The 27,119-nt window shown below is 45.7% G+C and overlaps 1 pseudogene across 1 annotated transcript in view; it reads left to right on the top strand.

Moving 5' to 3' along the window:
• LOC311149482 (extracellular sulfatase Sulf-2-like) overlaps positions 1-22,290 on the top strand; it is a 43,857-nt pseudogene extending 21,567 nt beyond the window's left edge. Inside the window, exon 11 of the transcript in view lies at positions 21,608-22,290. The product of the transcript in view is annotated as an extracellular sulfatase Sulf-2-like (transcript). The remainder of the gene's footprint in view (positions 1-21,607) is intronic.
• Positions 22,291-27,119: the final 4,829 nt, after the last annotated feature.

Genomic DNA, 27,119 nt, shown 5'->3' with positions numbered 1-27,119 from the left:
TTGGTCATTATATAGGTCAAAGGATTATTGTCGGTCCACACTGTAAAAGTGTGGCCTTTCAACCAGTGGCTGAATTTTTCACAAACACTCCATTTGAGCGCCAAGAACTCCAGTCGGTGAGCAGGATACCTCTTTTGTGAGCCAGTGAGGGTCTTGCTGGCAAAGGCGATCGGGCGTGCCTTCGTTTCTCCTTCTGGTATCTGGGACAGAACTGCCCCAAGGCCATCAAGAGACGCATCAATGGACAGAACCAAGGGCTTAGAAAAGTCTGGATGGCTAAGGACCACACAATTCAGGAGCTTCTCCTTAAGGCCAGCGAAAGCGGAATCGCAGTCAAGGATCCAATCCGCAGGTTTGAGCTTTCTGTAGACTCCCGCATTCTGACTGTACTTCCCGGCCTTTCCTCTCCGTTTCTGGCCAGCTGTGAGAGCAAACAGGGGTTTTGCGATGGAGGAGCAATTTGGTATGTAGTGTTGGTAATAAAATACCATCCCCAGGAACGACTTCACTCTGCGAACTGAAGGAGTGCAGCCATCATCTTCCATCAAGTCCCTCTTTGACATTTTGGTGATGACCTCGACCTTCTCTGGGTCAACAGCAACACCGTCACTGTCAACGATGTGTCCGAGAAACTTCACAGATCTCCGCAACAGATGGCATTTTTTTGGACTCAACTTTAGATTGTGCTCCCGTAGCCTCTGGAAAACAACCTCTAATCTGCTGAGGGCCTGCTGTTCATTGGGGGCAAATATCAAGAGATCATCTAGGTAGCACAAGAGACTGCTGAAGTTAAGATCGCCAAAGATACTCAGCATCATCCTCATGAAGGACGCTGGACTGTTGCAAAGCCCCTGTGGCATTCTGTTATACTCGTGCAGACCTAAAGGGGAGGAAAAGGCAGTGTATTTCTTGTCCTCTTCATGCATGGGCAAGTTATAAAATCCAGACGTGAGGTCCATGGTGCTGAAGACAGCATTACCGCCAAGGGCAGCCAAGCAGTCCGATTGATGGGGCAAAGGATGAGCATCCTTGATAGTTCTTGCATTCAGCCATCGAAAGTCTGTGCATATCCGGAGGTCGCCATTTTTCTTCCAAACCATCACGAGTGGAGAAGCATATTCACTCATTGATTTCCGTATGATTTCCTGTTCCTCCATCTCGGTGAGAACTTGGCGCAGCTTTTGATAGTGGGCTGGCGGCACTCTGCGATATGGAAGACGGAAGGGACGGTCGTCAGTGAGGCGGATCCTATGGGCAAAGCCCTTGGCTTCTCCACAGTCAAGATGATGCTTTGAAAATATATCCTGATATTTCTCCAGCAATGTCACAAGTTGGAGCTTGGTGGAGGGGCTCGCTTCACAATGATCAATGTCGACATTTCCTAGACCAGACTTCTGCAGTCTGTCTTTCAGGTCACCGTTGTCGTCCTGTTTCACATGAGTCACTCCAACAGAGCCAGCATCACTCTGACAGGAACCCTGGAACAGTGTGAGATCTTCAGCTGCAACACAAGTAGAGACGTCCGCAAGCTTGCTGTTCCTTTTCAGTGTGAGTGGTTTGTCTGAGATATTAGTGATTTTCATGGGAGTCCAGCCATCTCCCCATAGCGGTGTTACCACTCTCCCCACCATAATGCCCCGAGGCACGCACCTGGAGGTTGTAGGCTCCACCATAACTGTACTCCCAGGTGACTTGGGTATATTACTTGGCAGTCTTCCCCACAGCAGGTACTCTTGTTTGGGAAGGAGAGTCACCGCCTGAGTTAGCTTCACTGTCCCTACTTTTCCTGGGACATCTTCACCCCTCCATCTTGTGAGACTGGTCATCATTTCTAGAAACTGTTCGCCATCTGGAGACCCTTTTGTGTTGCTCGAGATAAGTGTCCAATAACTGTTCTCGTTTTTCAGCTGATGCAGTACACGTTTCAACATGTTGGTGCCTACTATTATGTCGTCTTTCTGACCAGTGATCACCAGAACTGGGACCATGCACCTTACCCCATACAGACTTAGTTCCATGTCATACATGCACTTGGGGCGCACTTGTACTCCTCCACAGCCAACAAGGATGATATGCTGTGAGAGTTCTTGATGTGGGGTCAAGACGCTATCCGATAGTAGTCTCTGCTCTGCCTCTTCACTTATCGTGCAGGCCATTGAGCCTGTATCGAGGAGCCCTTGCAACTGAGCACAGCCATTAACTGTCACCGGTGCGTGAAATAACTCACTGAACGTCTCAACTCTGTGAATATTCTGAACAATTACCGTGCAATTATCAGACATTGCTTTACAGACATTGACATACATCTCCTTCAATTCTTCACTTTCTTCAAGGGTTGAATCTTCAACGCTCACACATCCCCTTTCCGTATGTGAGCTATCTAGTTTAAACTGGCTCCAACTTGCTCAGAGTTAGGTGGTGTGTGCGCTAACTGTGGCTGAGCGTTAATTCTTGGCCGGCGCTGTTGGCATTCTCTCTTCCAGTGGCCGGGCTTGTAACAGCCCATACAGAGGTTCGCCTGTCTACAGTGTGCAGTAGTTGAGTGTTCGGCAGACTGACAGACTTTACATCTACTCTGAACAATGGCTGCTGGCCCCCTGCTTGGTGGCACGACTGCTGTTGTGTGTGCCGTCTGCTCTAGCACACGGTTCAGCAAGCCAATGAGAGACTGCATGCAGATGCTCTCTGTCTGAGGAGAGGATGGAAGCCCCATTGCCTTTGGGTAACCAGTAAGGTCTGTTGGGTTTTCAGCAGCGACTGTCTCTGTGGTTAATGCCTGAGCATGTGCACCAATGTTCTTTGGCCGATAAGATTTGGCTTGACACATTGTTCTAGCCTCTCTCTGATGTTCAACGAGGTGTTCCTGAATCTCATTTGCTGTCCACTTTTCAGCTGTTTTGCACTTTAGGACACTTGCAAGAGCGGGGTCGGGACAGTGTTTCACCAGCATCATTGTGACTTCGTGAGAGGGGTCCTCAATGTTTCGCCCCTGCCTTCTCAGACACTCATCTGCGACATCCACAGCCTTGTTCAAGCGTATCCAATAGTCCATGGGACTTTCTCCGGCCAGAGGAAGTGTGTTATAGAAATCTGCTAAAGGCATAGAGGAGTAGGTTAACTCACTGAAATGTTGTTTCAGAATATCAAAGACGAGCTTGGAGTTCTCAGCTGGCTGCAGCGATGGCATACTGCGCAGGGTAACTTTAACAATGTCTCTAGCCTTTCCCATTAGTCTTGACATTATCTCCTGGGAGTGCTCTTGCGGGTGTACACCCCTCTTATTCAGGTAAACGCTCATAATCTCTTCCCACTCATGCACTGTGTGTTTGTCTGTTCCATCACCCCTGAAGTACGGCGGCTCTTTGACATCTGTCTTCATGAATAACTTTACTCCTGTCATGTTCAAATCAGACTGTCCATATCCTAAGTTCAGGCTAGGCGTAGGAGTGGTTTGGTTATCTGCACTACCAACAGATCTCTGTAATTGGCTAGCAATGTTCTCTCCTATTTCATGAGCTAACTGTGTGATGAGACTCCTTAGGTCTGCAGAACTCACATGTGAACTAGACACTGGCTGACGTGGAGAATGTTCATCTGTTTGGGTGTGAGTGTATGAAAATGTAGGACAGCCCACTGAACTAACGCTGCTTGCAATGTCTGGAGCATCTCCTAAGCTACGCATGTGTGGTGCGGGGGAATATTCATCAGTGCGTAAGCGTGTGGACGAGAGTACAGGTCTGCCTAGTATACCAGCACCCCTAACCGGCGTGCTCTCCACCATACTCATAAACCTGCCCCTCCCCAGGCTTACCCCTGCAGCATCTCCAACACTAAATGGTGTCTGCGCATCCTTACCATCAGTCATTTTTTTAAAAAAATAGAAAGTTGTAATAGACTATGGTAATGATATGTGAATCACCAGAACATGTGAATATGAAAAAAAATTTTTTAAAATGATAGAAGTAGCTGAGGTAAGCAATTAAGAGCTACAATTTACACATTAATGTTTGCCCTTATACTTGTAACGTTCCGAAGAGGTTCCTACTCGTCACAGCAACCACCGGCGATCACCCTGGCGATGATCTGAAGCGAAGATAATCCGGGTCACAGCACCAATGTAGCCGGCGCGGTCTGCTCGTTGCCGACTACTGCGTTGTGTTCCGGTGCACTGAAGACAAGACACTGGCGTACTTGAAGGCACTTTATTGTGTACAACTCTCTCAATCTGTTCAACATCAAAGAGAGAAAATGTTCAAAACTCTACCCTCGACCAGAATCCGCCTCTCTCAGTCGAGTACAATGCAGACTCAGTATAATCACATTCAAAAATACAAGGAATAAAATACAACATAATTGGAAAATAAACATTGCATCTGGTGTATATCTTATGTATGTGTCATATTGCATGTTATCTCTGCCAAAAACTCTGAGCTTTTAGCCTTTACATTAATACTGTGCAACATGACATAAACCATCTTTCAAATAGGTAATACATACAGTAATATGCACGAAGCAACATGTAATCCTTCACATTTGAGCTTTTCAGTGCCATTAAACACTAATCAATACATGAAAACATTTTAAATGAACACATATTTTTAACCTGATATAGGGAATACATACCTGTTCAACATCAAAGAGAGAAAATGTTCAAAACTCTACCCTCGACCAGAATCCGCCTAACATAAAAAGAACAACGTGGGCTTCGTCACAAGAGGATAGAATGACGATTGCTAACTTACAGCTAAACAAAACACGAGGTTAGCTAAGTTAGCAATTTCTCAAACTCTCAAAAATAGCTAAATTCACGACACAGCTTGATTAAATGTACGTACACTCATCATATAATATACATACAAGTTACTATGTGCACTGAAACGTTTTAGTTTTAACAGGTATATCAAGTTTATATCACGCCGAAGTGAACACATACCTCTCTCAGTCGAGTACAATGCAGACTGAGAAAAGCATGACACCCCTCCGTATATAACCAAACCAACACTCTAGAGGGCGCACTTACACAACTAACTCTCCCAATATCTGTAGACTACACGAAATGCTGAACAATACAATATTTTGGTGAAATCAACTCACAAAATAAAATAAAAAATAGAAAATGAACGGTTGCAAAAATCTGTAATTCTTTGACCTGTTACATTCACCCCTCTTTAATTTCACCAAAATCCTTCACACTTCGAGGGTGGAAAATAACCAAAAACATATAGAATAAATCTCTTGTCCACTTGGTCCAAGATAGCCCTGGGACTCCATTTCCCATATACAGCGTATAAAGCTACTTACAAAGTAAGTTAAAAGAAAACAGCAGTTGATCAGGCTACTGCCCCTTCTAGTGAATATGATGCCTTATACATCATATGAAATCTTGGAATACTTTCCCTCCAATATGAACATCTCATGACCCAGGTCATACTACTGGTAATAAAGAAAAAATATCTTAATCTCAAAAATGTATCTAAAATAAAGAACGGAAAGACAGTGACCTTCTGACTCCTGTAACAAAACCCTTGGTGAGTGGTTTTTGCACCATGTTCTCTATCAAGCGATCGACTGCCTTAACAACCCTGCCAGTACGTGTTCTGACAACCTGACTTTCAAACCCTTGTACTTGGGAGGGTATCTGACTATCAATCAGTGTAACAGGTGAATTGACGTCCGAAGACCCTGTCTCATCTAAGTCAGGAACATCAATTGGGGCAACAGAGTCAGTGTCAGTCATGTGCAAATCAGGGGGGTCACTGGAATCCGACAAGTCTCTCACAGGTGAGTATTCATTTTCCCCTTGGCCTCTGACCTCTTTAGACTGGGCTCTCGTGGGTGTCAGTTGAACAGACTTCCTGGACAGAGAGTGGGGCATCTCATTCTCCATCTCAGACTCATCAGCTTCTCCAATAGACTCAGAGTCAGAGGATGCGTTTAACCACGAACATGTACGGTCCTCAGAAGCATCTACTGCTAGGCCACTCAAAGCATCAACAGAAGGAGGCTGAAACTCACTGGCCACATCCGAGGCAGCTCCATTCATCTCTTCATCGCTTAGTTCTGGCATGGGCAAGAAGCTCACGTCCAACATCAAATTCCGATGAACAACTTTTGTTTTCCCACTTTCGTCTCTGACTTTGTAAACGTGAGTCTGAGGGTTCCGGTCTATGATGGTATACATAGTGGCTTCCCACTTATCCGCTAACTTCCTCTTCCCTCTCTCTGCTTTATTAGCTAACAAAACTCGGTCGCCAACGTTCAAGTGGGTTCCACGAACTCTCTTGTTGTAGCCATCAGCTTGATGTTGCTGTCCTTTCCTCACATGCTGCTGAGCTATGTCGGCAGCCACATGGAGGTTCGCCATCAGTTTCTCTGCATAGGTCTTATAATTCACCACGACTGGATCCCTCAAGACTTGTTTGAAGACCATGTCTACTGGGAGTCTGGGGACTCGACCATACATCAAATAGAATGGAGGATATCCAGTTGTTTCATGAGTGGTGGCATTATACGCAAAGGTCAAAGTCTGTATCTGTTGGGCCCAGTGTTGCTTAGCTGTCAGGGGTAGGGCACGCAACATACTGCCAAGTGTCCTATTGAACCTTTCAGTTTGCCCATTTCCCATGGGATGGTATGTTGTTGTGTGTGATTTCATAATCCCTGTGAGGCTGAGGAGTTCAGCTATGAGTTTGCTTTCAAAATTGGCCCCTTGATCAGAATGTATTCGCTCTGGGAAACCGTAGATGCAGAATACGTTATCCCATAACTTCTTTGCTATTTGCTTTGCAGTTTGGTTTACGCAGGGAAAGGCATGAGCCAATTTTGTAAAGTGGTCTGTTATGACTAACACATCGACAGATCTTTGCTTACAGTCCTCAGCACTCCAAAAATCAATGCACACCAGCTCCATGGGTGCCGAAGTGCGAATGCTCTCCAAGGGAGCTCGGGCAGCTGGTTCAGGGGTCTTTGCAAGGATACAGCGTTGGCAGCATTTCACATATTCCTTGATGTCTCTTCCCATTTGCGGCCAGAAGAAACGCTGTCGGGCGAGGTGTGCTGTTCTAGCCTGCCCTTGATGCCCAGCGAAATCATGCACACCAGCGAGAGCTTTGGCCTTCAAGCTAGCAGGCAGCACAAACTGATACCTCTTCTCTCTGCTTAATGGGTCTTTGGTTACCCTATATAGGACTCCGTCCTGGACTTTTAGATGATGCCACTGCTTGCACAGTGTCTGGGTCGTAAGAGCTAACCTCCTCCTCCCTCGCCTAGGTGGTGGCTCACCCCTCTGAATGAGTGGCAGGACTTCCCTGATAACTGGATCTATTTCCTGGCTGTGCCTCAGCTCGCCGATGGAGAGGGCTGGAAGTGTGTCTTGTTCTGAGGGCACTGCCTGGGGAAGAACATTGAGAAACTGTGTTGCTCTTATCTCTGCTCCCCTTTCCCACTCTACATGAGCTTCACAAGCAGATTTCACATGAGAGGGTTCTTGACTGCAGGCCAGCCTGTCTTGAGTGGGGTCCATAGTTACACAGCACCCTGCATCATGTGCCTGGAGACACTGGGTCTTACTCCGGAAGAGATCTTGGACTTTCTCCTCTTTGGTTCCCTCCGCCTCGGCCAAAAGACTTCCATAGGGCTCACTGATCAACCTTTGGCTCACTGATTTAGCAAACGGATCTCTACTCAGGGCATCTGCCACAATGTTCTTTACCCCAGGAATGTGTTTGATACTGAAGGTGTAGGGGGAAAGCTTTGCCACCCACCTCTGTTCGCAAGCATCAAGTTTTGGTTTGGTCATTATATAGGTCAAAGGATTATTGTCGGTCCACACTGTAAAAGTGTGGCCTTTCAACCAGTGGCTGAATTTTTCACAAACACTCCATTTGAGCGCCAAGAACTCCAGTCGGTGAGCAGGATACCTCTTTTGTGAGCCAGTGAGGGTCTTGCTGGCAAAGGCGATCGGGCGTGCCTTCGTTTCTCCTTCTGGTATCTGGGACAGAACTGCCCCAAGGCCATCAAGAGACGCATCAATGGACAGAACCAAGGGCTTAGAAAAGTCTGGATGGCTAAGGACCACACAATTCAGGAGCTTCTCCTTAAGGCCAGCGAAAGCGGAATCGCAGTCAAGGGTCCAATCCGCAGGTTTGAGCTTTCTGTAGACTCCCGCATTCTGACTGTACTTCCCGGCCTTTCCTCTCCGTTTCTGGCCAGCTGTGAGAGCAAACAGGGGTTTTGCGATGGAGGAGCAATTTGGTATGTAGTGTTGGTAATAAAATACCATCCCCAGGAACGACTTCACTCTGCGAACTGAAGGAGTGCAGCCATCATCTTCCATCAAGTCCCTCTTTGACATTTTGGTGATGACCTCGACCTTCTCTGGGTCAACAGCAACACCGTCACTGTCAACGATGTGTCCGAGAAACTTCACAGATCTCCGCAACAGATGGCATTTTTTTGGACTCAACTTTAGATTGTGCTCCCGTAGCCTCTGGAAAACAACCTCTAATCTGCTGAGGGCCTGCTGTTCATTGGGGGCAAATATCAAGAGATCATCTAGGTAGCACAAGAGACTGCTGAAGCTAAGATCGCCAAAGATACTCAGCATCATCCTCATGAAGGACGCTGGACTGTTGCAAAGCCCCTGTGGCATTCTGTTATACTCGTGCAGACCTAAAGGGGAGGAAAAGGCAGTGTATTTCTTGTCCTCTTCATGCATGGGCAAGTTATAAAATCCAGACGTGAGGTCCATGGTGCTGAAGACAGCATTACCGCCAAGGGCAGCCAAGCAGTCCGATTGATGGGGCAAAGGATGAGCATCCTTGATAGTTCTTGCATTCAGCCATCGAAAGTCTGTGCATATCCGGAGGTCGCCATTTTTCTTCCAAACCATCACGAGTGGAGAAGCATATTCACTCATTGATTTCCGTATGATTTCCTGTTCCTCCATCTCGGTGAGAACTTGGCGCAGCTTTTGATAGTGGGCTGGCGGCACTCTGCGATATGGAAGACGGAAGGGACGGTCGTCAGTGAGGCGGATCCTATGGGCAAAGCCCTTGGCTTCTCCACAGTCAAGATGATGCTTTGAAAATATATCCTGATATTTCTCCAGCAATGTCACAAGTTGGAGCTTGGTGGAGGGGCTCGCTTCACAATGATCAATGTCGACATTTCCTAGACCAGACTTCTGCAGTCTGTCTTTCAGGTCACCGTTGTCGTCCTGTTTCACATGAGTCACTCCAACAGAGCCAGCATCACTCTGACAGGAACCCTGGAACAGTGTGAGATCTTCAGCTGCAACACAAGTAGAGACGTCCGCAAGCTTGCTGTTCCTTTTCAGTGTGAGTGGTTTGTCTGAGATATTAGTGATTTTCATGGGAGTCCAGCCATCTCCCCATAGCGGTGTTACCACTCTCCCCACCATAATGCCCCGAGGCACGCACCTGGAGGTTGTAGGCTCCACCATAACTGTACTCCCAGGTGACTTGGGTATATTACTTGGCAGTCTTCCCCACAGCAGGTACTCTTGTTTGGGAAGGAGAGTCACCGCCTGAGTTAGCTTCACTGTCCCTACTTTTCCTGGGACATCTTCACCCCTCCATCTTGTGAGACTGGTCATCATTTCTAGAAACTGTTCGCCATCTGGAGACCCTTTTGTGTTGCTCGAGATAAGTGTCCAATAACTGTTCTCGTTTTTCAGCTGATGCAGTACACGTTTCAACATGTTGGTGCCTACTATTATGTCGTCTTTCTGACCAGTGATCACCAGAACTGGGACCATGCACCTTACCCCATACAGACTTAGTTCCATGTCATACATGCACTTGGGGCGCACTTGTACTCCTCCACAGCCAACAAGGATGATATGCTGTGAGAGTTCTTGATGTGGGGTCAAGACGCTATCCGATAGTAGTCTCTGCTCTGCCTCTTCACTTATCGTGCAGGCCATTGAGCCTGTATCGAGGAGCCCTTGCAACTGAGCACAGCCATTAACTGTCACCGGTGCGTGAAATAACTCACTGAACGTCTCAACTCTGTGAATATTCTGAACAATTACCGTGCAATTATCAGACATTGCTTTACAGACATTGACATACATCTCCTTCAATTCTTCACTTTCTTCAAGGGTTGAATCTTCAACGCTCACACATCCCCTTTCCGTATGTGAGCTATCTAGTTTAAACTGGCTCCAACTTGCTCAGAGTTAGGTGGTGTGTGCGCTAACTGTGGCTGAGCGTTAATTCTTGGCCGGCGCTGTTGGCATTCTCTCTTCCAGTGGCCGGGCTTGTAACAGCCCATACAGAGGTTCGCCTGTCTACAGTGTGCAGTAGTTGAGTGTTCGGCAGACTGACAGACTTTACATCTACTCTGAACAATGGCTGCTGGCCCCCTGCTTGGTGGCACGACTGCTGTTGTGTGTGCCGTCTGCTCTAGCACACGGTTCAGCAAGCCAATGAGAGACTGCATGCAGATGCTCTCTGTCTGAGGAGAGGATGGAAGCCCCATTGCCTTTGGGTAACCAGTAAGGTCTGTTGGGTTTTCAGCAGCGACTGTCTCTGTGGTTAATGCCTGAGCATGTGCACCAATGTTCTTTGGCCGATAAGATTTGGCTTGACACATTGTTCTAGCCTCTCTCTGATGTTCAACGAGGTGTTCCTGAATCTCATTTGCTGTCCACTTTTCAGCTGTTTTGCACTTTAGGACACTTGCAAGAGCGGGGTCGGGACAGTGTTTCACCAGCATCATTGTGACTTCGTGAGAGGGGTCCTCAATGTTTCGCCCCTGCCTTCTCAGACACTCATCTGCGACATCCACAGCCTTGTTCAAGCGTATCCAATAGTCCATGGGACTTTCTCCGGCCAGAGGAAGTGTGTTATAGAAATCTGCTAAAGGCATAGAGGAGTAGGTTAACTCACTGAAATGTTGTTTCAGAATATCAAAGACGAGCTTGGAGTTCTCAGCTGGCTGCAGCGATGGCATACTGCGCAGGGTAACTTTAACAATGTCTCTAGCCTTTCCCATTAGTCTTGACATTATCTCCTGGGAGTGCTCTTGCGGGTGTACACCCCTCTTATTCAGGTAAACGCTCATAATCTCTTCCCACTCATGCACTGTGTGTTTGTCTGTTCCATCACCCCTGAAGTACAGCGGCTCTTTGACATCTGTCTTCATGAATAACTTTACTCCTGTCATGTTCAAATCAGACTGTCCATATCCTAAGTTCAGGCTAGGCGTAGGAGTGGTTTGGTTATCTGCACTACCAACAGATCTCTGTAATTGGCTAGCAATGTTCTCTCCTATTTCATGAGCTAACTGTGTGATGAGACTCCTTAGGTCTGCAGAACTCACATGTGAACTAGACACTGGCTGACGTGGAGAATGTTCATCTGTTTGGGTGTGAGTGTATGAAAATGTAGGACAGCCCACTGAACTAACGCTGCTTGCAATGTCTGGAGCATCTCCTAAGCTACGCATGTGTGGTGCGGGGGAATATTCATCAGTGCGTAAGCGTGTGGACGAGAGTACAGGTCTGCCTAGTATACCAGCACCCCTAACCGGCGTGCTCTCCACCATACTCATAAACCTGCCCCTCCCCAGGCTTACCCCTGCAGCATCTCCAACACTAAATGGTGTCTGCGCATCCTTACCATCAGTCATTTTTTTAAAAAAATAGAAAGTTGTAATAGACTATGGTAATGATATGTGAATCACCAGAACATGTGAATATGAAAAAAAAAATTGTAAAATGATAGAAGTAGCTGAGGTAAGCAATTAAGAGCTACAATTTACACATTAATGTTTGCCCTTATACTTGTAACGTTCCGAAGAGGTTCCTACTCGTCACAGCAACCACCGGCGATCACCCTGGCGATGATCTGAAGCGAAGATAATCCGGGTCACAGCACCAATGTAGCCGGCGCGGTCTGCTCGTTGCCGACTACTGCGTTGTGTTCCGGTGCACTGAAGACAAGACACTGGCGTACTTGAAGGCACTTTATTGTGTACAACTCTCTCAATCTGTTCAACATCAAAGAGAGAAAATGTTCAAAACTCTACCCTCGACCAGAATCCGCCTCTCTCAGTCGAGTACAATGCAGACTCAGTATAATCACATTCAAAAATACAAGGAATAAAATACAACATAATTGGAAAATAAACATTGCATCTGGTGTATATCTTATGTATGTGTCATATTGCATGTTATCTCTGCCAAAAACTCTGAGCTTTTAGCCTTTACATTAATACTGTGCAACATGACATAAACCATCTTTCAAATAGGTAATACATACAGTAATATGCACGAAGCAACATGTAATCCTTCACATTTGAGCTTTTCAGTGCCATTAAACACTAATCAATACATGAAAACATTTTAAATGAACACATATTTTTAACCTGATATAGGGAATACATACCTGTTCAACATCAAAGAGAGAAAATGTTCAAAACTCTACCCTCGACCAGAATCCGCCTAACATAAAAAGAACAACGTGGGCTTCGTCACAAGAGGATAGAATGACGATTGCTAACTTACAGCTAAACAAAACACGAGGTTAGCTAAGTTAGCAATTTCTCAAACTCTCAAAAATAGCTAAATTCACGACACAGCTTGATTAAATGTACGTACACTCATCATATAATATACATACAAGTTACTATGTGCACTGAAACGTTTTAGTTTTAACAGGTATATCAAGTTTATATCACGCCGAAGTGAACACATACCTCTCTCAGTCGAGTACAATGCAGACTGAGAAAAGCATGACACCCCTCCGTATATAACCAAACCAACACTCTAGAGGGCGCACTTACACAACTAACTCTCCCAATATCTGTAGACTACACGAAATGCTGAACAATACAATATTTTGGTGAAATCAACTCACAAAATAAAATAAAAAATAGAAAATGAACGGTTGCAAAAATCTGTAATTCTTTGACCTGTTACATTCACCCCTCTTTAATTTCACCAAAATCCTTCACACTTCGAGGGTGGAAAATAACCAAAAACATATAGAATAAATCTCTTGTCCACTTGGTCCAAGATAGCCCTGGGACTCCATTTCCCATATACAGCGTATAAAGCTACTTACAAAGTAAGTTAAAAGAAAACAGCAGTTGATCAGGCTACTGCCCCTTCTAGTGAATATGATGCCTTATACATCATATGAAATCTTGGAATACTTTCCCTCCAATATGAACATCTCATGACCCAGGTCATACTACTGGTAATAAAGAAAAAATATCTTAATCTCAAAAATGTATCTAAAATAAAGAACGGAAAGACAGTGACCTTCTGACTCCTGTAACAAAACCCTTGGTGAGTGGTTTTTGCACCATGTTCTCTATCAAGTGATCGACTGCCTTAACAACCCTGCCAGTACGTGTTCTGACAACCTGACTTTCAAACCCTTGTACTTGGGAGGGTATCTGACTATCAATCAGTGTAACAGGTGAATTGACGTCCGAAGACCCTGTCTCATCTAAGTCAGGAACATCAATTGGGGCAACAGAGTCAGTGTCAGTCATGTGCAAATCAGGGGGGTCACTGGAATCCGACAAGTCTCTCACAGGTGAGTATTCATTTTCCCCTTGGCCTCTGACCTCTTTAGACTGGGCTCTCGTGGGTGTCAGTTGAACAGACTTCCTGGACAGAGAGTGGGGCATCTCATTCTCCATCTCAGACTCATCAGCTTCTCCAATAGACTCAGAGTCAGAGGATGCGTTTAACCACGAACATGTACGGTCCTCAGAAGCATCTACTGCTAGGCCACTCAAAGCATCAACAGAAGGAGGCTGAAACTCACTGGCCACATCCGAGGCAGCTCCATTCATCTCTTCATCGCTTAGTTCTGGCATGGGCAAGAAGCTCACGTCCAACATCAAATTCCGATGAACAACTTTTGTTTTCCCACTTTCGTCTCTGACTTTGTAAACGTGAGTCTGAGGGTTCCGGTCTATGATGGTATACATAGTGGCTTCCCACTTATCCGCTAACTTCCTCTTCCCTCTCTCTGCTTTATTAGCTAACAAAACTCGGTCGCCAACGTTCAAGTGGGTTCCACGAACTCTCTTGTTGTAGCCATCAGCTTGATGTTGCTGTCCTTTCCTCACATGCTGCTGAGCTATGTCGGCAGCCACATGGAGGTTCGCCATCAGTTTCTCTGCATAGGTCTTATAATTCACCACGACTGGATCCCTCAAGACTTGTTTGAAGACCATGTCTACTGGGAGTCTGGGGACTCGACCATACATCAAATAGAATGGAGGATATCCAGTTGTTTCATGAGTGGTGGCATTATACGCAAAGGTCAAAGTCTGTATCTGTTGGGCCCAGTGTTGCTTAGCTGTCAGGGGTAGGGCACGCAACATACTGCCAAGTGTCCTATTGAACCTTTCAGTTTGCCCATTTCCCATGGGATGGTATGTTGTTGTGTGTGATTTCATAATCCCTGTGAGGCTGAGGAGTTCAGCTATGAGTTTGCTTTCAAAATTGGCCCCTTGATCAGAATGTATTCGCTCTGGGAAACCGTAGATGCAGAATACGTTATCCCATAACTTCTTTGCTATTTGCTTTGCAGTTTGGTTTACGCAGGGAAAGGCATGAGCCAATTTTGTAAAGTGGTCTGTTATGACTAACACATCGACAGATCTTTGCTTACAGTCCTCAGCACTCCAAAAATCAATGCACACCAGCTCCATGGGTGCCGAAGTGCGAATGCTCTCCAAGGGAGCTCGGGCAGCTGGTTCAGGGGTCTTTGCAAGGATACAGCGTTGGCAGCATTTCACATATTCCTTGATGTCTCTTCCCATTTGCGGCCAGAAGAAACGCTGTCGGGCGAGGTGTGCTGTTCTAGCCTGCCCTTGATGCCCAGCGAAATCATGCACACCAGCGAGAGCTTTGGCCTTCAAGCTAGCAGGCAGCACAAACTGATACCTCTTCTCTCTGCTTAATGGGTCTTTGGTTACCCTATATAGGACTCCGTCCTGGACTTTTAGATGATGCCACTGCTTGCACAGTGTCTGGGTCGTAAGAGCTAACCTCCTCCTCCCTCGCCTAGGTGGTGGCTCACCCCTCTGAATGAGTGGCAGGACTTCCCTGATAACTGGATCTATTTCCTGGCTGTGCCTCAGCTCGCCGATGGAGAGGGCTGGAAGTGTGTCTTGTTCTGAGGGCACTGCCTGGGGAAGAACATTGAGAAACTGTGTTGCTCTTATCTCTGCTCCCCTTTCCCACTCTACATGAGCTTCACAAGCAGATTTCACATGAGAGGGTTCTTGACTGCAGGCCAGCCTGTCTTGAGTGGGGTCCATAGTTACACAGCACCCTGCATCATGTGCCTGGAGACACTGGGTCTTACTCCGGAAGAGATCTTGGACTTTCTCCTCTTTGGTTCCCTCCGCCTCGGCCAAAAGACTTCCATAGGGCTCACTGATCAACCTTTGGCTCACTGATTTAGCAAACGGATCTCTACTCAGGGCATCTGCCACAATGTTCTTTACCCCAGGAATGTGTTTGATACTGAAGGTGTAGGGGGAAAGCTTTGCCACCCACCTCTGTTCGCAAGCATCAAGTTTTGGTTTGGTCATTATATAGGTCAAAGGATTATTGTCGGTCCACACTGTAAAAGTGTGGCCTTTCAACCAGTGGCTGAATTTTTCACAAACACTCCATTTGAGCGCCAAGAACTCCAGTCGGTGAGCAGGATACCTCTTTTGTGAGCCAGTGAGGGTCTTGCTGGCAAAGGCGATCGGGCGTGCCTTCGTTTCTCCTTCTGGTATCTGGGACAGAACTGCCCCAAGGCCATCAAGAGACGCATCAATGGACAGAACCAAGGGCTTAGAAAAGTCTGGATGGCTAAGGACCACACAATTCAGGAGCTTCTCCTTAAGGCCAGCGAAAGCGGAATCGCAGTCAAGGGTCCAATCCGCAGGTTTGAGCTTTCTGTAGACTCCCGCATTCTGACTGTACTTCCCGGCCTTTCCTCTCCGTTTCTGGCCAGCTGTGAGAGCAAACAGGGGTTTTGCGATGGAGGAGCAATTTGGTATGTAGTGTTGGTAATAAAATACCATCCCCAGGAACGACTTCACTCTGCGAACTGAAGGAGTGCAGCCATCATCTTCCATCAAGTCCCTCTTTGACATTTTGGTGATGACCTCGACCTTCTCTGGGTCAACAGCAACACCGTCACTGTCAACGATGTGTCCGAGAAACTTCACAGATCTCCGCAACAGATGGCATTTTTTTGGACTCAACTTTAGATTGTGCTCCCGTAGCCTCTGGAAAACAACCTCTAATCTGCTGAGGGCCTGCTGTTCATTGGGGGCAAATATCAAGAGATCATCTAGGTAGCACAAGAGACTGCTGAAGCTAAGATCGCCAAAGATACTCAGCATCATCCTCATGAAGGACGCTGGACTGTTGCAAAGCCCCTGTGGCATTCTGTTATACTCGTGCAGACCTAAAGGGGAGGAAAAGGCAGTGTATTTCTTGTCCTCTTCATGCATGGGCAAGTTATAAAATCCAGACGTGAGGTCCATGGTGCTGAAGACAGCATTACCGCCAAGGGCAGCCAAGCAGTCCGATTGATGGGGCAAAGGATGAGCATCCTTGATAGTTCTTGCATTCAGCCATCGAAAGTCTGTGCATATCCGGAGGTCGCCATTTTTCTTCCAAACCATCACGAGTGGAGAAGCATATTCACTCATTGATTTCCGTATGATTTCCTGTTCCTCCATCTCGGTGAGAACTTGGCGCAGCTTTTGATAGTGGGCTGGCGGCACTCTGCGATATGGAAGACGGAAGGGACGGTCGTCAGTGAGGCGGATCCTATGGGCAAAGCCCTTGGCTTCTCCACAGTCAAGATGATGCTTTGAAAATATATCCTGATATTTCTCCAGCAATGTCACAAGTTGGAGCTTGGTGGAGGGGCTCGCTTCACAATGATCAATGTCGACATTTCCTAGACCAGACTTCTGCAGTCTGTCTTTCAGGTCACCGTTGTCGTCCTGTTTCACATGAGTCACTCCAACAGAGCCAGCATCACTCTGACAGGAACCCTGGAACAGTGTGAGATCTTCAGCTGCAACACAAGTAGAGACGTCCGCAAGCTTGCTGTTCCTTTTCAGTGTGAGTGGTTTGTCTGAGATATTAGTGATTTTCATGGGAGTCCAGCCATCTCCCCATAGCGGTGTTACCACTCTCCCCACCATAATGCCCCGAGGCACGCACCTGGAGGTTGTAGGCTCCACCATAACTGTACTCCCAGGTGACTTGGGTATATTACTTGGCAGTCTTCCCCACAGCAGGTACTCTTGTTTGGGAAGGAGAGTCACCGCCTGAGTTAGCTTCACTGTCCCTACTTTTCCTGGGACATCTTCACCCCTCCATCTTGTGAGACTGGTCATCATTTCTAGAAACTGTTCGCCATCTGGAGACCCTTTTGTGTTGCTCGAGATAAGTGTCCAATAACTGTTCTCGTTTTTCAGCTGATGCAGTACACGTTTCAACATGTTGGTGCCTACTATTATGTCGTCTTTCTGACCAGTGATCACCAGAACTGGGACCATGCACCTTACCCCATACAGACTTAGTTCCATGTCATACATGCACTTGGGGCGCACTTGTACTCCTCCACAGCCAACAAGGATGATATGCTGTGAGAGTTCTTGATGTGGGGTCAAGACGCTATCCGATAGTAGTCTCTGCTCTGCCTCTTCACTTATCGTGCAGGCCATTGAGCCTGTATCGAGGAGCCCTTGCAACTGAGCACAGCCATTAACTGTCACCGGTGCGTGAAATAACTCACTGAACGTCTCAACTCTGTGAATATTCTGAACAATTACCGTGCAATTATCAGACATTGCTTTACAGACATTGACATACATCTCCTTCAATTCTTCACTTTCTTCAAGGGTTGAATCTTCAACGCTCACACATCCCCTTTCCGTATGTGAGCTATCTAGTTTAAACTGGCTCCAACTTGCTCAGAGTTAGGTGGTGTGTGCGCTAACTGTGGCTGAGCGTTAATTCTTGGCCGGCGCTGTTGGCATTCTCTCTTCCAGTGGCCGGGCTTGTAACAGCCCATACAGAGGTTCGCCTGTCTACAGTGTGCAGTAGTTGAGTGTTCGGCAGACTGACAGACTTTACATCTACTCTGAACAATGGCTGCTGGCCCCCTGCTTGGTGGCACGACTGCTGTTGTGTGTGCCGTCTGCTCTAGCACACGGTTCAGCAAGCCAATGAGAGACTGCATGCAGATGCTCTCTGTCTGAGGAGAGGATGGAAGCCCCATTGCCTTTGGGTAACCAGTAAGGTCTGTTGGGTTTTCAGCAGCGACTGTCTCTGTGGTTAATGCCTGAGCATGTGCACCAATGTTCTTTGGCCGATAAGATTTGGCTTGACACATTGTTCTAGCCTCTCTCTGATGTTCAACGAGGTGTTCCTGAATCTCATTTGCTGTCCACTTTTCAGCTGTTTTGCACTTTAGGACACTTGCAAGAGCGGGGTCGGGACAGTGTTTCACCAGCATCATTGTGACTTCGTGAGAGGGGTCCTCAATGTTTCGCCCCTGCCTTCTCAGACACTCATCTGCGACATCCACAGCCTTGTTCAAGCGTATCCAATAGTCCATGGGACTTTCTCCGGCCAGAGGAAGTGTGTTATAGAAATCTGCTAAAGGCATAGAGGAGTAGGTTAACTCACTGAAATGTTGTTTCAGAATATCAAAGACGAGCTTGGAGTTCTCAGCTGGCTGCAGCGATGGCATACTGCGCAGGGTAACTTTAACAATGTCTCTAGCCTTTCCCATTAGTCTTGACATTATCTCCTGGGAGTGCTCTTGCGGGTGTACACCCCTCTTATTCAGGTAAACGCTCATAATCTCTTCCCACTCATGCACTGTGTGTTTGTCTGTTCCATCACCCCTGAAGTACGGCGGCTCTTTGACATCTGTCTTCATGAATAACTTTACTCCTGTCATGTTCAAATCAGACTGTCCATATCCTAAGTTCAGGCTAGGCGTAGGAGTGGTTTGGTTATCTGCACTACCAACAGATCTCTGTAATTGGCTAGCAATGTTCTCTCCTATTTCATGAGCTAACTGTGTGATGAGACTCCTTAGGTCTGCAGAACTCACATGTGAACTAGACACTGGCTGACGTGGAGAATGTTCATCTGTTTGGGTGTGAGTGTATGAAAATGTAGGACAGCCCACTGAACTAACGCTGCTTGCAATGTCTGGAGCATCTCCTAAGCTACGCATGTGTGGTGCGGGGGAATATTCATCAGTGCGTAAGCGTGTGGACGAGAGTACAGGTCTGCCTAGTATACCAGCACCCCTAACCGGCGTGCTCTCCACCATACTCATAAACCTGCCCCTCCCCAGGCTTACCCCTGCAGCATCTCCAACACTAAATGGTGTCTGCGCATCCTTACCATCAGTCATTTTTTTAAAAAAATAGAAAGTTGTAATAGACTATGGTAATGATATGTGAATCACCAGAACATGTGAATATGAAAAAAATTTTTTTTAAATGATAGAAGTAGCTGAGGTAAGCAATTAAGAGCTACAATTTACACATTAATGTTTGCCCTTATACTTGTAACGTTCCGAAGAGGTTCCTACTCGTCACAGCAACCACCGGCGATCACCCTGGCGATGATCTGAAGCGAAGATAATCCGGGTCACGGCACCAATGTAGCCGGCGCGGTCTGCTCGTTGCCGACTACTGCGTTGTGTTCCGGTGCACTGAAGACAAGACACTGGCGTACTTGAAGGCACTTTATTGTGTACAACTCTCTCAATCTGTTCAACATCAAAGAGAGAAAATGTTCAAAACTCTACCCTCGACCAGAATCCGCCTCTCTCAGTCGAGTACAATGCAGACTCAGTATAATCACATTCAAAAATACAAGGAATAAAATACAACATAATTGGAAAATAAACATTGCATCTGGTGTATATCTTATGTATGTGTCATATTGCATGTTATCTCTGCCAAAAACTCTGAGCTTTTAGCCTTTACATTAATACTGTGCAACATGACATAAACCATCTTTCAAATAGGTAATACATACAGTAATATGCACGAAGCAACATGTAATCCTTCACATTTGAGCTTTTCAGTGCCATTAAACACTAATCAATACATGAAAACATTTTAAATGAACACATATTTTTAACCTGATATAGGGAATACATACCTGTTCAACATCAAAGAGAGAAAATGTTCAAAACTCTACCCTCGACCAGAATCCGCCTAACATAAAAAGAACAACGTGGGCTTCGTCACAAGAGGATAGAATGACGATTGCTAACTTACAGCTAAACAAAACACGAGGTTAGCTAAGTTAGCAATTTCTCAAACTCTCAAAAATAGCTAAATTCACGACACAGCTTGATTAAATGTACGTACACTCATCATATAATATACATACAAGTTACTATGTGCACTGAAACGTTTTAGTTTTAACAGGTATATCAAGTTTATATCACGCCGAAGTGAACACATACCTCTCTCAGTCGAGTACAATGCAGACTGAGAAAAGCATGACACCCCTCCGTATATAACCAAACCAACACTCTAGAGGGCGCACTTACACAACTAACTCTCCCAATATCTGTAGACTACACGAAATGCTGAACAATACAATATTTTGGTGAAATCAACTCACAAAATAAAATAAAAAATAGAAAATGAACGGTTGCAAAAATCTGTAATTCTTTGACCTGTTACATTTGCATGACTTCTGGTTTGGGGGATTTTGCACTGAGCACTTTTCTAACCCTGGGGAGTACTCACTGTATGCTTGACTGTCTCTACATTCCTTCTAACTGAGGTTGGGAGAGGGTTGAGGGCTTATTTTCCTCTGCTTGAACGGGCTGGATAACAGTCTATCTTATTGTTGCTTGTGCATCAGGCAGTTTCAACGCAGAAAGTGGCCAAAAGTGAAGAGGCCCACCTCCAAATCACTGTGAGTTTGGACATCCATCTGGAACCTCACGATGCCACTAAACAGTCACCTCTAACTTGGCTTTTCTTCGTCTCATTCTTCCTCTCTTTCTTTTCGTTAGTTCTTTCAACTCTGGGTTTTTCCAGGCTTGCATGCTGCTCTCTGCTAGTTATTAACCATGTCTGTCTCACTCTCCTGTCTCTCTGAATGGATGTAATTCTAACCTGCACGGTTTAGGCAGCTCACATCTCATACTGTCCTGCTGATTGTCACCTGTAGAGGGCGCCATCCACCTCCACCGCCCAGCGCATCTGCCTTAATCATTTTATTACCTCTATTGGTTGACTTTCTCTTTTCATAAGAGGGCAGTGCCTCACAATGTCTCTCTCTCTTTCTGACACGCTGCTGTCCATGTGTCTTATGTGTTTGGTGATGTAGCTGCCTCACATACTAGAGCCTGGTGTGAACGTCAAAGAGTGAACCCATTCAAGCATTCATATAGAAATGAATACAACTCTGTCCTGGGACCAGTTTACTGGGAGCAGTGTTCACGTGGTGCTGATGGGAAGAGGAGAGTACAGAGTACAGACACAACGGTAGACAGAGGTTTACTGTGGATGACACTGTTTTGTCTGTGTGGTTTTGTTTCATCAGAGGACAGATTTGGGAAGGCTGGGAGGGATAGGGTCCAGCAGGAGAGAGTGGCCCCTTCAGAAGCGCCCACTGCGGGGGTAACGGGAATGGACTGGTCAGAACTTGAACCCTTGTACAGACTTGACAAGCACGCCTATGATCTCAAACTCAACTTCAATGTCAGCCTGGAGGACTGGGACAACTTTGACGGGACTGTGGACAGGATGTTCGCGTTGCTAGGCAACTTCAACCACCAGCCGAACGGGCACCGCAGCAACTTGATTCCTGGGGAGGGGAGAGGAGGAAGAGACCAAGCCCTGGTGTCCTCAACGGACCAATCAGCCTCAGCCATCTACCTGACCACCCTGGCCACTCCTGCTCTCCTGCTGAGAGAGGCTGGGGCCGAGGTCCTGAGGGAGGCGCTGGGGCTGAATGGAGGGGCGCACCGCTCTCCCTCTTCCTCCTCCTCTTCCTGTCCTCCAGTCCCAGCTGAGGAGGGCCGCTCAGACTGGGACCGCTCCCCACCTCTCCTCAACCAGTTAGGGGATGAGGGCCGGCCCAGTCAGCATGAGGATGGCAGGGAGAGGGGTGATGAAGAGGAGGAGGAGTTGTTGAGGAGACGGTCGGCCCAGTGGAGGCTGAACCATGTTCACTGTGAGTGCAGTGACTTTGTTCAGGAAACTGAGAACGGGTTGCCCGAATGACTGCATGTAAGACCCCTCTCTCACTCTGTCTCCCCTCCTCACCTGAGATTTTAGGGAGACTGAATCAGCACAATGCCACCTCTGGCCTGTCCCCCCTTGACCTCTCACCCTCCTCCTCCTCAGGCCACAGCAGTACCTCCAGGCTGATATGGGGACGAGCCTGTCCCTTTAATCCAGACTGCAGCTCTCCAGTGCCCCAACCATATCCCAGACAGACTGCCCCCTGCTGGCCCCTTCCTGTAATACACCACAACACAACGGGCTTAACCAGGAGATTCTTTATGCGCGAACGCAGCAGCACATGATTTTTTGCCTAATGCAGGACGTTACCTTGCTTTGTTTTTAGTTTGTGGGGCAGGGAGCTTTGTGAATGTGAGAGGAAAAGAAACTTGATCGATTTTTGATATTCATTGGATTCTTTTAAAAAAGATGTGTACTTGACCTTTTAGTTTTTACTAATGGCTGTATTAATTGGTGCCAGTTCCATCCCCTTGTGCAGATTCCGTGTATGTGGCACATTGATTAATGCTGTTTTTTATCAATGTGTTACTAATCAATTTTTGTAAACCCTTAATTCTATAAAATGCAGATGATGAATAATGAGATGCAGCGATGCACACACACACACACACGCACACACACACACACAAACCTCACCTCACACACTTTGAGTTACAGTGCTGTGGAACCTGCTCTTGAGTATGGCATCAGACTGACACGAGGATGCTGTGGTTAGGGTTAGAGTGCAGGTAGGAACTGGGAGTATGCCATCTAAGTGCCATTTATTTTCAGTGTTGCAGCTAATTTAAGTTTTACTATGTTTCTAATGAAAAACAAGAGACTTGATATTTATGCGTATCAAAACATAATTTGGAACGCATTCCCTTTTGTTGTGTTCTTTTTTAAATTTCAAAATGAGTGAGGTCTCGATGTTGGAACAGAATAAGAGTTTTTCCTATTCGTACAGCTTGGAATCTGTGGTATGAACCGTTATATTTTTATAAAACTTTTTTTTTGGTCATTTAGCAGATGCTCTTATCCAGAGCAATTTACATGAGCAATTAAGGTTAAGTGTCTTGCTTAAGGGCACATCAACAGATTTTTCACCTAGTTGGCTCGGGGATTAGAACCAGCGACCTTTCGGTTACTGGCACAACGCTCTTACCCACTAAGCTACCTGCCGCCGTCTGTTATGAAACAGTCCAATCAGAGAACATGCATTTGAAGGCACTTATCTAATGTGAACCCATTGAGATGTATAAAGATCCCAACATTGTAGCTGTCCCGTTATGGCGTCTGTGACAGCATGGGCAGCGCCATTGAAGCTATCTACATTTTGAAGTAGTCAATTTTCTTCTTCTTTTGATGTTTGAAAAAAGTGTAAAGCTAATATTGGTGTCTTACCGCCTCCACCTGCAGCGCTGGAGTCTTGAACCAAATATTGTAATTCAGTTATTGTGGACACTAGATGGCAGTCACATAATTTAAAGCCATTTACAAACTAGGCAAACCAGTGTGAAGAAGAAGACAATGCTCTGCTCATTGGCTGATCGCTCCCAACCCCATTGGAATCCGTACCCTGTTGATTACTTTAAAATGTCTGGAAGCCCTCAATGCCAATGTCCATTCAAAAACGGGTTATTTTCATGTAATTTACATTTACATTTTACGTCATTTAGCAGACGCTCTTATCCAGAGCGACTTACAAATTGGTGCATTCACCCTATAGCCAGTGGGATAACCACTTTACAAGGTTTTTTTTTTTTTTGTAATGATCGCTATACATCAGGGGTGTCAAACTCATTTTAGCTCAGGGGCCACATGGAGGAAAATCTATTCCCAAGTGGGCCGGACCGGAAAAATCATGGTATATATAACTTAAAAACAACAACTTCAGATTGTTTTCTTTGTTTTAATACGATCAACATACAACATAAAGCTGGAGCCTGAGGACAGTGTGTCCAAAATAGTACAAGCACAACATAACTATTAATCATAAAACACGTCAAGTTTATTTGAAAATTCTAAAGAAAAAGAACACACAAACACACAATGCCTCAGTGATTAACAGAACTGTTTCACAGATCACAGAACTATATCAGGGTGTCATTTCTCAGGCAGAAATGTAGATAAAAATAATGAAATCCTGTTCCCCAAACAAGTGCAAGAACCACAGAGTCAAGAATAGGTTAAATATACAAATAAAATAAAATCAATTAAAAACAATAGCACATCAACATAAAAACATATAAACATAAAGCTGGAGCCTGAGGACAGTGTCCAAAAGCACAACATCACTATTAATCATAAAACACCTCAAGTTATTTGAAAGTTCTGAGGACAAAGAACACACAAACACACAATGCCTCAGTGATTCACAGAAGTATATCACAGATCACAGAACTATATCAGGGTGTCATTTCTCAGGCAGAAATGTAGATAAAAATAATGAAATCCTGTTCCCCAAACAAGTGCAAGAACCACAGAGTCAAGAATAGGTTAAATATACAAATAAAATAAAATCAATTAAAAACACTAGCACATCAACATAAAAACATATAAACATAAATCTGAAAGCGTTGCTCAAACTCCCGTAACAGTCCCGTTATTTTATCTTTGAACCGCTTCATGTCTGCCACATGTTGGGTCGCGCACACATTTTTCAGACAGGGGAAGTGAGCTGCATCACCACCGGCAAGTTGCGTCTCCCACAATGACAGCTTCAACTTGAAAGAACGTATGCTGTCATAATACTGCGTGACAACTTTGTTGCACCCTTGCAGCTGTTTGTTCAAGTTATTCAGGTGCTCTGTAACATCCACCATAAATGCAAGGTCCGGCATCCATTCTGCGGAATGAAATTCTAACACTGGTTTGCCCTTTTCTTCCATGAACTGTTCAATTTCTTCTCGTAAATCAAAGAAACGCCTCAGCACAGCACCTCGGCTTAACCATCTTACCTCAGTGTGGTATGGCAGGCCATAGATGTGGTCTTTCTCTCTGAGAAGGCTGTCAAACTGACGGTGATTCAGGCTTCTGGATCGGATGAAATTAACAGTTTGGATGACCACCTTCATGACGTTATCCATCTTTAATGACTTGCAACACAAAGCCTCCTGGTGCAAAATACAGTGAAAAGTCAAAAAATCACGTCCTCCATTTGCAGATTGCACTTTCTCTCTGAACTTTGTCACAACGCCTGCTTTTTTCCCGATCATTGAGGGCGCACCATCTGTAGCCAGGCTGACAGCGCGGGACCAGTCCACTCCGACCCTGTCCAGCGCGCCGACGAGTGCGGTAAAAATATCAGCTGCTGTCGTTGTATCTGTCATCGGCACCAACTCCTCGGTGACGGTCAATGTGTCATCAACTCCGCGGATGAAAAAATGGCCAGTTGTGCAACATCTGTAATGTCCGTGCTTTCATCAATTGCAACCGAAAACGCAATAAATGACTTTACTTTTTGCTTCAACTGGCTGTCCAAATCCACTGAAAGATCGGAAAAATCCTGTCTGCAACTGTGTTTCTTGTCAGGCTGATATTTGCAAAAGCCTGCCGCTTTTCAGGGCACACAATCTCCGCTGCCTTCATCATGCATGTTTTTACAAATTCACCCTCACTAAATGGTTTTGAAGCCACTGCGATTTCATTAGCAATGAGGTAGCTAGCTTTCACTGCAGCGTCACTGATGTCTCGGCTGTGAGTAAACACAGACTGCTGTTTCTTCAGACCCGCCAACAGTTCATTCACCTTCTGTCATCTCTGCTGTCCTTGAAAGTTGTCATATTTGTCGGCATGAAGACTCACATAGTGGCGACGAAGGTTATATTCTTTCAGCACTGCAACATGCTCTGAACACACCAAACATACAGCTTTCCCATTCAATTCCGTGATTAAATAGGATGACCATTTTTCTTGGAACACTCTGCACTCTGCGTCCACTTTTCTCTTTTTTGACAGAGACATATTGGGGCAATGAGGGTGCCAAAGCACATAATGTTAAAAGTAGAAGCCGTAATAAATATCGCGGGCAAAACAAAGTAGCTCATTGGCTGCACGTGCTTGACCTACTTGCTCTGCCCCGGTATAAACAGTTTGCTTGCTTAACACAATTGCTATTGCGCCATCCAGTGGACGCAATTGGAACAGCAGTTTATTTTATTGAAAAATTGCAGCGCATTTTTATACTTTACAAAATAATAAAAACATTTTTTTTAATTTTTTTTTTACCATCTCGCGGGGCGGATTAAACCTGTTTGCGGGCCTGATCCGGCCCGCGGGCCGTACGTTTGACACCCCTGCTCTAGGAGCTCAGATGCAATACTTTAATATCCTAATAACCAACGTTTCGACAGACAAGCTGTCTTCATCAGGGTATAATGACAAACACTGCGGGTCACTAGTTTATATAGTGTCAAAGGACACACGCAGGTGTCTGTAATCATGGCCGGGTGTGGCCTAATAGCGTTGCCCAATTCACAGATAAAAAAAGAACATACAAAAAACATGGATAGCATATGATCATAGATACTTGGCTACACCTTCACACTTAAAATATTGGTATATCTGTTCATTACCATCCATGTTTTTTTTTACTCATGCACTGTTTGTGAATGCATTTGACCATGAGACTGGCTTTTACAGAAATAGTCTAAATCAGGGGTGTCAAACTCATTTTAGCTCAGGGGCCACATGGAGGAAAATCTATTCCCAAGTGGGCCGGACCGGTAAAATCATGGTATATATAACTTAAAAACAACAACTTCAGATTGTTTTCTTTGTTTTAATACGATCAACATAAAACATAAAGCTGGAGCCTGAGGACAGTG

This window comes from Coregonus lavaretus (assembly GCF_964263955.1).
Source record: "Coregonus lavaretus genome assembly, chromosome: 22".
Lineage (NCBI taxonomy): Eukaryota > Metazoa > Chordata > Actinopteri > Salmoniformes > Salmonidae > Coregonus > Coregonus lavaretus.
This window is presented reverse-complemented; position numbering and strand designations above follow the sequence as displayed.